Source organism: Pundamilia nyererei, unplaced genomic scaffold (assembly GCF_000239375.1).
Source record: "Pundamilia nyererei isolate P.nyererei 1_Seehausen unplaced genomic scaffold, PunNye1.0 scaffold00145, whole genome shotgun sequence".
NCBI lineage: Eukaryota > Metazoa > Chordata > Actinopteri > Cichliformes > Cichlidae > Pundamilia > Pundamilia nyererei.
Window position 1 is genome coordinate 909,922 of NW_005187546.1, and position 10,075 is coordinate 919,996.

A 10,075-nucleotide genomic window follows, 5' to 3' on the forward strand; every position below is an offset into this window, starting at 1 on the left:
CTCAAGTAGCATGTTACATGTTGAAGTTTCTGACAGTGAAATCAGAGAATGGCGGAACAGGTACGACTTGTTTGGATGGGTTGCCAGGAAAACGCCTCCTTTCTCTAAAATGAACATGACAGCACATCTTAGGATTGCAAACTTATATCACAACAAATCACAAGATCTCTGGATCAATGTCCTTTGCACAGAAGATACCAAAGGCGAGATATTTGGCTGTAGTGCAAATCATGTTTGGCCAGAAGAAAACACAGCCTATCAGCACCTCTGCCACCTGTTAGACATGGAAATGGAAGGATGATAATTTGGACTTGTTCCAAAGGACCTGGGCACCTTGCAGTCACTGAGATGATCATGACCTCTGCTGTATACCAAAATTTTGAAAAATGTGAGAGCATCTGTCTGACAGCTGAAGGTTGGCTGAAAATAAATCATCTGTCAGGACGATAATCTTAAGCACGGCAGCAAATCTAAAAGAGAATGAATGAAAAAGAGAAAAATCAAACATCTGTTCGTGTCTTTCTCCTGAGTTTATTATACCAACCTACAGTATCATACATATGAGCATCCCCAAACATGAGTGTGCATCTCAGACAGATGAACAAACTTAGATAGAACAGTCCTTATCTCACCCAGGGCACTGAAACGGCTAGAGCCAGCTGTGTTTTTGATTGATAATATGGTGCTATATTATTATTATTATTATTATTGTTGTTGTTATTATTATAAATTTCCCCCGGTAAGAGGAACACTGCAGCAGAAGTGATCATTGTTGCTTTTTTGTAAGATTAAGCAAAAACTACCTAGCTAACAGAGGAGAGATGGGAACTGGGAGCAGAATAAAAACAAAGATCATTTGGTGCACTCTCATGCTGCTGAAAAGTCTCCAAGGGGAGCCACAATAAAGTGAGTCATCGTTTTTGATCTAATCATGCTAAAAGAATTACAATGACAAACCTAACAGTAATTGTTTACACATATAATGTTTCATGTGTACATCTCAGTTTAGCTTGTTAGCATGCTAACGTTTGTTTATTAGCACAAAGACAAAAGCAGCTGATGGAAATGTTTGCTGCTGTTTGTTTTGCAGATATTGTGGCATGAAATTGCCAGTGAAATTCATTTTGCTGATGATGATAGATTTAAAATAAAAACTCAGATTTCACTCACTGGCACCTTTGCCTTGCAAACAATGACAAAAAATAAGAGCCGCTTTCTCTTTTTGCATTGTTTGTTTTGCCATTGTTTGCAAAAGGTCTCGCATCTGTGACTCTTCCCTCAGTTTACAGGTTCATGCCAGAGTACATGCTCATATCTTTGTAGAATTATCCTGGGTATGTTCTCTGTTTCTGCTCTGCCTTCCTCTAAAGGTCATAAACAGTTTTGCAGTTTGCCTTTTAAAGATATTACCAGGAGAACCAGGCACTGTTTATAGATTTGTGGGCAGACACATCAAACTTAATGTCAAATCTAAGAGAAATAGCAAGAATTGTCTCTGAAAAAAATTGTGCAGTATAACTAGGATGTTGGATACAGTGTAGTGATGGTAATTAATCATAATAAGGACCTCCAGTTCACGTTTTCTGTCTCTTTCAGATACGCACACATGCTCTAACTGATTTGTCATTTCTTTTTCTGCTCATTACACTTGTGCTGAACTGTTGTTGTGACCCTGGCAGTCGTTATCTACACCACATTCTGCTAAAACTCACAAATTGCATTACCTCCAGCTCTCTGGTGCCCCAGCCAGTGAGACCTACTGACAAGCTTGTGGCGCTTATACAGGAAGGAAGGATTGGCTGTTTTCAGCCTCAATAGTGTGTTATTAGTGCAATACCAATTAGACTATGTAGCTAGTCATTTTAATGAGAGACATACAGTGATGCCTCATTATGACATATCTACCATCAGGTGAAATTCGTATGGTATAGAAAATGTATCATTTCCCATCGATTCTTTTTTTCTAATATTAGTAACTTCCAGATGATTCTTCATGGCATATGAAGGTTTTGAAAATCTGTCTTTCAGAGCTCACAGTTTTAAATGTTTAGCCAGAAACAACATCATCTAAATCAAGAGAATATTTACAGCAGTAATAAAATGGTGTTGTCTACATAAAAACATAGCCTCTGATGTTTTAATTGCCCCCAAGGCAATGTCTAATTAAACCTCTGTGGGCACTGCAGCCCATTGGTTTCCAGCCAAAGGACTTACAAGCACGTACACACTGTTCAGCCACCCAGGATTGTACACTCATTCAGGTTTAAATGTCACAGGCCTGTGAAACAATTACATCCACAAGCGCATGTGCACACAGTCCCCAGGGTCAGGATTAGCATCCATTGGTGTGGCTCCATATCTGACCTTTATGAGTGGCTAAGTAGTGCTCTCCGGGGTCTCATTTGTCTCACTTTAACTGAACAATGGCCTCAATCCCCTCACGACTGCAGCTTTCTCTCTCTGCAGAATGAACATTCAGAGCCTGAAATTGTTGAGCTTAAGAGCACACCAAGGACTCGAGGTCCACTTATAGGTGGATGAAATAACCATTAAAGGTGTGAAAATTTGGTTCCAAAATGTAACATTAAGCAAGCAAACCACTGTCGAAAGTGACAATTTGTAAGAAAGCATTTAGTTCCTGGTTATTAAGGATCCTTTATGGCTACATCAGGAAATAGTTTTTCAATATAACTTCTGCTCACCTGTAACCTGGCTTTAACATGTAAGCTGAATAAAATATGAAAGGTTGAAGCCTCCAGTGCACATATAGATGACTGACTGAGACTGAGTTGTAGATACAATCAGAATTATGTAAAATGATCTAGGAAATGGACTCAATTCTGGATTTTACAAAAAAGGATTAAGGAATTTATAATATAATACAGATAGTATCATCTCTTCTTGCAGCAAACCAGTGAGTAGAGCTCAGACAAAAAAAATATGCAAGAAAATGACTAAGAAAAAAGCTTAAAACGCCGCTCCTAAAAATATACACATGGTGTAATAATGTGATGAAAGCGTTAAATAGTGAAAGAGTACAATCATTACAGTATGACAAGCTTTATTAGAACAAGACACGGTGGAAAACAAAAGGTTAGCTTGTCCATGTGTGGGTGTGAGTGGGCATACAGTACTACATGGACATCAGCATTATGAGGTTCTTCATCAACTGGCATCACGACTACATTATCATCCTTGGCTTTATGGTCGTAATGCGCATCAATTGCACTAATAAGCATTTAGAGCCCTGAAGATTGTCTTCAGTGTTAACCCTGTAAGACCCAAGCAATCAAAAAACTGAGATCTTTATTAACCCTTATAACAAAATCCACTTTTTTTGCTGTATCATGTGGTGTATGATATATTTTTATTACATATTTATTATATATTTTTTGTATCACATTTGATACATTAGGCATTTTTGGCAACTTTTTGTTAACAACAATGTTAATTTTAAACAAAAAAAAGAGTTTTGTTCATAACATTTTGAAATTATGCCAAGTATTGATCATGTTGATGATATAGAGGTCTCAGAAACTCATGTATCAAAAATGATACAATGGGCATTATAGGGTTAATGTTAACAGTTTGAAATAGTTAACAGAGTTAACCGTGATTCCATGAGATTGATTCATTAAAACTGGGTGAACAGCAACAAATACATTGGACCGACATGTATTCTATGTATGGCAAAGCCTTAATATGGTAAGTTTGCTAACTGCAATGAACAAGGGCACTCTCATTCACTTTCCATTAACCACACATAAAATGTCCAAGTACAAAAAAAGTACAAAAAGCATTAAATTCGACTGAGTCCGCAAAAAAGACACTATTTAACCAAAAGATATTTTGAACAATCATTGTGGATGCTGACCAAAGATTTTCTCCTCAAAAAGAACTAGATCAGAAATTCAAGGTGAAACAATCCAGCATCACACAACAAATAAGGCAACCTAAAGAAAAGCTATATTTGTCCCGTTAATCATTTTTCCGTCCTACAGAGTTACCTCGCGTGGTCTCATCTTCTGTGATGGAAACCACTACTCGAACTGTTTAATTCCAGTTAAACAACACTAATAACCCCTGTATAAACACATTTGACTTGTGCTATGTCACATTAATGAAAATGTCAGTGCTTTACTGTGACAAGTCAAATATTCTGCTGTGAAGTAACCCCAAAGTAAGAATAAAATCCGGGTATTCTGCTAGCATTACATAAAATACATACTGAATATTTATCTTGTTGTTTTTTGTTGTTCTTTGCATAATTTTCAAGCACATCTATTAAAAGTGGAGGGGAATGCACTGAGCTGACTAAAACTGACTGAAAGACGCTGAGTGTGGTATTTACTTCATAACAAATTAGAGCCAAAAAAATTAAATCAAAAATGACCACAGAGTTGGACGAACTTATGCGATGGTGACAATAAGCAATTACAAGCCTCGCCAAGCTGGTATGTTTTTGTATAGTTGAAGCTTTTCTGCTATTTTATCCATACCCTCTAGCTATGTGCCAGTTTATAGCATTTCCAGATGCCTTCTCTTTTGTCACACATAGTTAATAGATGCACACACCGATGATTTATTTATTTATTTATATCTATTGTTACAACAATGGCAATATGTTTTGGAGGACATGTATTTCTCCCACAGATTGTGTGTGTGTGAATGTGTATTATACAAGTGTGGCAGGCGCTTATGTGAATGGGGGTTCAGTAATGAGAAATGCTTATCAACCCTCTACAGCCCGTCAGCTTGCTGCCATTAGCTGTTACCCCAACAATCTTACAGGTAGGCTAAGAGTCCTCATATTGATTCCAGACATTGCTGTTTGTCCCCTGCAGAAGGGCAGCAATCAGCAAATGGATTTAGTTGATTGGGATTACGGGAAGTAATTTGTGGAGGAAATAAGTGGGCATTTTTAAGGAGTCTAATAATGTGGTGGAATTAGTTCTCCTAATACCTGGAATGAAGTTGCTGTTTGAATGGAAATGGCTGTTTATGCGATTGGTTTGGGAAGGAGAAAGAGAATGCCTGGTCTTAGAGTTGGAAAGCTGAGAAACAGTTTGTTGAGTTGAAGAGAGGGAAGTACAGGATGGAAAAAGGCGAAAGCCTGAGTGAACAACAGATTTCGTAGCAGTTATTCCTCTCCAAACACTCACGTTTGTTTGGTACTTCCAATCAGTGGTGTATAATCCTTTGCTAAGGATACTTTCCATATCACTGGGTGGCTTTCGCTGCAGAGAGGTGCATTTAAGCATAACGCTAACAAGAACCTTGACAATTAGTTTGGGGGGGGGGGGGGTGTAGAGAGTGGGGGCAGAGAGGCGGCAGGGCAGAGTAAAGATGTGAATGGAAACTGGGGGAAAGTAGAAGAACAGCAGACAGGCGAGGAGGCGGTAGCTGTGTGACTCTAAAAAGCTCCAATTACTTTTCATTCTTTTTTCCACTCAATGATCAGTGCTTGAGAGAAAGCTGATCCAGGTTCTGTTACACTGATGAGTCATGTTTGATTCGGCTCTTTGTCTATTACAGAAAATACCTCGGTAACTGAATGGGACTGTGGGACTGTTCATTGCTTTGATGGTCAGTTTTCGTTTTTCCATCAGAAAAACTGCATCAGAAAGACCGCAGTGATACAGCATGTTGTTTCAGTGATATTATACAGCGTGAGCCCAGGTTACTTCAACTGCATTGGCCTGAAGTAGGCCCGTTTAGCTAGTGAACAGCAGAGACAGCAGCCAATATAAATTATTAGGTATAATAATACAGCAGTTCAGTCAAAGATAGACTGTTAATAACATTTTTGATAGGGGGACACATTTATTTTACTGAAAAGCTTTTATTATGAAATTATTTGGATTGACAAAAATGTTAGTATTAAGCTAAAACTGTCTTGCTACATAGCTTTACTGTATTCGCTTAAAACTTTGCTTGGACAGGACTTTTTGACACAAGATTCAACAGTTAAAAAATGCTATTCTGCTGAAGTGTTGACTTTATGACTGAAAAAAGTGCAAAACATTAATTTTTAGTCTTGATGTAGAAAAACTGTATAACTAGCTTGGCTAAAAGCTAGCTAAGCCATTTTAGCAGTAACTAGAGTAGTTTATGTGATTCAGTTTGGTTAAATTAGGGTAAAATAATCAGCTTTTAAGAACGCATAAAGTAATTGTACTGCAGCCTTTCTGTCTTTTCCACTTTGAAAACTTTAAACTATTAATTGTTTCTTCTTGACTTTATTATCTCTATAATTACATTACTACTGCCGGCCTTTGTAGAGCAGTTTAATTGTAAATCCATTACACTGTATTTTAAATATATGTTGACTGTAGTAAAACGTTGGTTTGCTTCATTCTCTTTGCAGGTACATTGATGTTGGACAAATCTAATCCATTCAGTTGCTAATTCTGTGTGTTTTTTTAAGGGATGATCTTATTGGGTTTGATACCAGCTGCCACAGAGGATTGAGAGTGTGACAGTGAAACATGTATAAGTGATTTTGGGGCCGATGACAGACAGACAGAAGGTCTCCTTGAGAGGACATAGAACTTTAACAGGATTGGAAATGGTACAGACCAGCTGTAAGAGGTAAGAGAGAAAGAGCAGGGGATGAGAGTCAAAGTGTGAAGAAGGAGGGGTGGCTACGCGAAGAGTAGTGTTGTCATTTAGTCACAAAGTTGACCAAGAACACATTTGTGTTTTGTTGCAGCAGCTTGCAAAAACATATAAGAAGGGCGAAATGAACGTCTTAGAAAAGGAGCGAGCTTTGGGATCGAATTAAGCTAGACGCATCATCAAACGCTGCAAGCACAGCAGGGGGCCTTGGGATACACCCGTCTGAGAAATGGGTGGTGTGGGTGTGTGCTTGTGTGCTTATAGTTTTGTATCGGCCTAATAAACCACCCATCTGCAGTGAGAGAAGAGGAGTGGATGCTAGGAGCAGGGGGGGTTACAGCACTCTTTATGCTCCATATTTACACCCCGTCCTGCCCAGAGGTTCTTTGATGCTTGTCGATACCGCTGCGTGATGATGTCATACGGCAGACAGCAAGGGAGGGAGGCATGATCAAAGGAAAGAGGGAGGGATGAAGACGCAGGAGAGCATATCCAAGACAACAACGGGACAAAGATGGCGACTGCTTCTGCAATGGGACGTCCACTGGCGTCCAGACCTCGGAATCACTGCAATGAACTCGGGCAATGCAGCAGGTGTATTCACCTCCCTTATTCTAACAGGACGACCATCAGCATGACACACTGGAACCACCAAGCCAACCTCAGCCATCACTACCGCGGGGCTAGCACGGTAAGCCTTCCGTCTACCTTAGCCTTTCCTCCGCTGCCGTTAAATCATCAAACCCTCAAGACCCCGATGTCTGGTTACCATCACTTCATCCCAAGTATTCATCATGAGTTGCCATTCTTTCTAATAACACATTTTCTACCCATTTTGCTTCTTTTTCCTCAGCCCTTTCATCATGGTCTTTTTGGCCGTTAATATAGGCCTCTCTTTGCCATCAAAGGCAGCACATCAATTGCCTTGACTCCCAAGTGTATGTGTGAGGGTGAAAGAAAGGGAGAGAGGAGAAAAAAAAGAAGAACACCATGTATCAAAGATCAAGGCACGCTTTCATGCCTGTTTTTGGCCTAGTTAGGTTTTTGCTTTTCCATCATCTTTCCATCCCTTTTTCCCCCTGCCTGTTCTAGGGCTGCGGATGCTCTCCGAACCCTCAACAATTTCCCCCGACCCTCAGTGGTCCAGATCCCACATTCGCTGAAATCAGACGCTTTTGTAGGGAAATGGAAGCAAAGACATTTTTTTTGGGTTTCTTTGAAAATATTCTGTAGCTTGCAGGCTACTGGGCCAGAGCTCAGCCCCAATGATGACAATACGTGAAACAATATTTGAATAAGCAGCAGGAGGGCAGCGAGCTAATCCACTGTGGCTAATCCAGTATTGGTGCGGGCCATATTGGTTGCTGGAGTATTCAGCCCCATCACAATACACATCAGCGGGACGCCATGGCAGATATACTGACACTCTCACTACAGGCATGGCTGGGAAAGGCCAGCAGATGGATGGATAGGTGGATTGACGGATAGGTGGATAAATGATAGAGAGATAGATATAGATGGGAGAGTGTTGATATTGTGCTTTCTGTAGTTCACATATTGTTTTGGTTGGCTTGTGTAACTTTGAGGATTAAAAGAAAAAAATGAAAACAGAGGGAAGTGTTTAAGTAGGAGGGTGATGACGCTAGCCGTCCTTCATAGCTCTGTGGCAATGTTTGTGACTAATGTAATCGCCAATTCTCAGTGCAAAGTTGCCTGAAACGTTGACGTTATCCTACTCACTACTACATATCAAACATAATAAAAGGGCTCACTGTACAAGCTCAGCCTTATACTTTGTTTTGGAGCTCTTATTTCACCCGAATAAAATACTTGTCTCCAATTAATTTTCCTAAAGAGCAGGGGTGTGTTTTTCTTTTAAGGGGTATATAATGAAGATTTCACTTTCTCTGAGCATCTAAATGGGTCTTTGTGCTGGGAGGCCCCCAAGAGATAAGCCTGTTTCTGACAGGCCTCCGTACAGACGCCCAAATCTGCTGTGGCAGCTGGAACAAAGGGACCCCTGAGCTGGACCGGCTCACTGACAAAAAGCTCCGTCTCAGTAGTCTAAGAGGGTTGCCTCAATTTAGGAATTAATGATCTACTCTCGTCTTCACTTCACTTCAGCTTATGAAAAGGTGACTGTGTTTTTACTGAAATTGAGAAGAGCTAGCAAGGGTGACCAGTCGATTATTGATCATCCATGTATCAATCACGTTATTCATCTGAATTAGTCCAGTGGCAACAGGTGCAGCAGAACACATTATTTGATTCTTGTTAGCCAAAACATACGGTAGGTTTGTTTGAATTTTGGTGGATGAGTCTTCCTTAACCCAGTCTGGCATCTGACGACAGAGAGTGTAAAGGGCTGTGATCCGGGATATTGGACTTTATGAATAAAAATGACTTCACTTCAAACATGATCTACTGAAAGCTTTTCCCAGAAGATATTTTGACACATCAGAGGAGTAAAAGCACAGCACAGGTAATACGTTTAATAATTGTTGAATACCATTTACCTTCTTTGATTCCAGAGTTCAGGCGTCGTTGGTTCTGGCGCACTGAGTTGAAAGGCGTCTTTGTCAGTTTTATTAGTAACAGCTGCTCTGCTAATAATGCAATAAAAAAGTCAGTAAAGCCAATAAAACAAGATATATAACAGGAATAAATGAGGCACAATGTGCTTAATGTTTAACAAACATATATGTTGTCTATGAGTAAAAATGTGTTACATTGTCGTATTGCATAAATGTCAAATGATGTGGAGCATATAGGTGTGCAGGAATATTCATTCTCTGAATGTCACTTCCTACCATCCAAGTCTTTAAAATTCTAAAACTGAAACTGATAAGGAAAGCAATCAAGTACTATGGATCTGTATCTATAAATGCACTATTCCTTACACTGAACACTGTCTCAATCTGCATGTCTTTTCCTCTGTTTCCTGAATTCAGTTGCTTGACCTTCTGGAACAAACAAGTAGATTGGTTCTGATTTCCCTGTACACCTCATGGAGTTTCGGTGACGGTAGCCCATTGCTAGCTAAATCTTAACATACAATCACGTAAACTCTGAAAACTACACTCCAAAGCCACAAAAACTCAAGTCTAAACACAACTAATAAACATATAACTATTAAATCCGTTCATTTTCGTAGCAGGTTATCCAACTGAGTGTTGCAGGGGTGCTGGAGCCAATCCTATCTGTCAAATACCAAGACGTGGTTATTGGTATATCCACGTCTTCACCCTAGGCAACTCAGCCGTCAGTCAATACAATACGATTTTGCTCTGATGAGTTATGATGAGTTAGTCAAGAAAAATGTATTAGGATGGAAAAGTATGTTTCATGTATGTCTCAAGCAATAGATAGATAGATAGATAGATAGATAGATAGATAGATAGATAGATAGATAGATAGATAGATAGATAGATAGATAGATAGATAGATAGATAGATAG

The 10,075-nt window shown here is 39.5% G+C and overlaps 1 protein-coding gene across 1 annotated transcript in view; it reads left to right on the forward strand.

Moving 5' to 3' along the window:
* The first annotated feature begins 7,118 nt into the window (after positions 1-7,118).
* Positions 7,119-10,075, forward strand: part of LOC102208930 (axin-1-like) — a 22,716-nt gene continuing 19,759 nt past the window's right edge. Inside the window, exon 1 of the mRNA XM_005744553.1 lies at positions 7,119-7,309. The gene's annotated coding sequence lies outside the window, so the exon portion shown is untranslated. The remainder of the gene's footprint in view (positions 7,310-10,075) is intronic.